A 2,776-nucleotide genomic window follows, 5' to 3' on the forward strand; every position below is an offset into this window, starting at 1 on the left:
TATACCTACCTAGTTAGTAGGTGGATACTATTGACAATCTCTCTTATTGTATTTATTTTATTGTTTACATATTATAATAATAATCATTATACACCGTAATTTAGATTAAATTATTGATGATGAAATACCTATTAAACAATTTTTGATCGGATAATGTTGTACTCTTGCATTATTGTGGCTCACTCATGTGTTCACAATATTGTGACTAGCCAAATGCCAACATTCATTGACCGTGAGATCGCGCCTAGCTAACCAATTCGGAAGGATCACAAATATAAACGAACATAATATTATGCCTGTCTGTGGGAACGATCGTCAGATTGTAGCACGATTGTACTATTGCAGTAAATATAAAAATAATACTATCTATTGGTACTGGATGGTTCCTTTAAAACTTTAAAATTAAAAACAATGTTTACCTAGAAAATAATAATTGCTGATATTTTTTTTCCATCGAACTATATAATAATAATAATCATGACAAAATAGTACAAAATCTATTTTGTCATGATAATTATTATATAGTTCAATGTTTTTTAACACCATATGTTTTTAGATTCTGAGTGTAACGATGGATGTATTGATTTTACAATGATGTGAGTTTTTTAAAAATTTTTTTTTGTATTTGTCACCTTTTAGGACAGTAAAAATGCTTAGATTTTCTTCGACAGTATCTTTTCTGATAGGAAAGTGAATCTAGTTGGTACTTTGGGGGGGGGGGGGGGGGGGTCTAAAGTAAAAATTTTCAAGTAGTTTTCAAAAGCGCCGTGAAAAACAAAAGAAAAATTAAGGAAAACGGGAATTTTCGGTTTTTGGTGAAACTCTTAAACAAATGACTGTATAGATACATGACATTTTGACTGAATGTTTATATAAGCATTTTCTATACACCATAACATTTTCCAAATATTTTGACTTATTTTGAGCGCTTTAATTACAGACATTTTCAGTTTCCATTTTTTTTAGTTTTTTTTTCTATAAATATCAATACAATTTTATTTGTTGCAGTGGCGGCGCGAAAGGGTTTTTGTGAGACAATTGTCTCACAGCTAAAAGGGGTGGTGGATGGGTATTGGGTAGGTACCCATAGATATAATGGATAGTCAGTTCATAGCCCCCCACGGCTATGTGTAAATTAAATAGGTGGGTCGTGAGTGCTGCAACTAATATTTTCTTGCTTCACTGTCGAAAAAGTATTTGCGCCGCCACTGATTTGTTGATTAAAAAAACTTAAAAATTTAAAAGAAGGCTCCTAGTATATTGTTACAAAGGCAGATGAAAAAATTTAAAAATCCACAGTCACAATTTTTTTTATAAGCATTTAAAGTTCAAATATTGACAAAATACGTAAAAATGATGAAAATTTGCAAATCATTTTGAGTTAGAAATTCATAAAATTTTTTCTTTTTAAATATAATATTTAAAAAGGTGGGTAAGTGGATGTCGCTCTGCTGTACAGTAGGTTACAAGTGGGTCACTGTATAATGGATAGTATTAAATTTGAATTCAATGATATAATATCACTGTATAAGAAAAACGATTTTGAGCGGAGACGATTTGTCAGTCTAGTTATAAGATATATTATACATAAACTTATCTATGGTATTAAAAAAAAAATTGACCAATAATAGGTACCTATAATAAATTCCGAATTAATCATATCACAATATTCATTAGGTACTTATAAGTTATAACGCGCTATACATCAACAACAAACTGTGATACTATCATAGATACATATAATAGTATACTTTAGAAGTTTCCTAGCTAAGTACTCACGAGTAATATTATACTATCACAAAAAAATAACAAAAATAGTTACTCTAGGTTTTTTAATATATTATAATTTCGTCCACATTTGAACATAAAATGACTATAAAAATAAACTGTGCTTATGTATTTTTTAGATTTTTTGGTAACAAAATTAACTACTTACGTGGAATCTTGTTTTAAATTTTCAATCCTTAGATATAAAATTTGAACATTTTAAGAATTTTTAACTACAAAATAATTATTCAATTTTAAATTTGATAAATTTTGTCAAAATTCGATCTTTAATAATGCTTATAAAAAAATTGTGCCTATGTATTTTTAATATTTTTCTACTACTAATTAAAAAATATATCAGGAGCCTTGTATTAAGTTTTTACACTTTTTGACCCAACAGATAAAACTTGATTGATATTTATAGAAAAAAAAAACTAAAAAAATTGAAAACTGACAATGTCCGTAAACAGCTCAAAAAGATTCAAATTATTTTCAAAATTTTATTGTGTATAGGAAATGCTAATATAAACATTCAGTGAAATTTTCAATTATCTACAGTCATTCATTTTTTAATTACAACAAAATAAGAAAATCGTAATATGAGAAATCGAGTGAATATCAAATGTTGTAAAAATATGAATTTCAAACACTCATAACAATTTAATTTGACTTGCTTGTAGACATTTTTTTTTTGAAAAAGGTAGACAAATTTATGAGGAATCTTGTATTATATTTTAAAATCTTAGATTTAAAAAGAAAATTTTTCATGAATTTCTAACTCAAAATAATTTGCACATTTTCGTCATTTTTACGTATTTTGTCAATATTTGAACTAACGATGCTAATAAAAAAAAATTGTGACTATGGATTTTTAATTTTTTTTATCCACCTTTGAAAATAATATAAGAGGAACCTTCTATTAAATTTTCAAGCTTTTTTAACCAACAAATAAAGTTTTATTGACATTCATAGAACCAAAATCCAAAATTAACCAAAACCAAATCGATTT

Source organism: Acyrthosiphon pisum, chromosome A1 (genome assembly GCF_005508785.2).
Source record: "Acyrthosiphon pisum isolate AL4f chromosome A1, pea_aphid_22Mar2018_4r6ur, whole genome shotgun sequence".
Lineage (NCBI taxonomy): Eukaryota > Metazoa > Arthropoda > Insecta > Hemiptera > Aphididae > Acyrthosiphon > Acyrthosiphon pisum.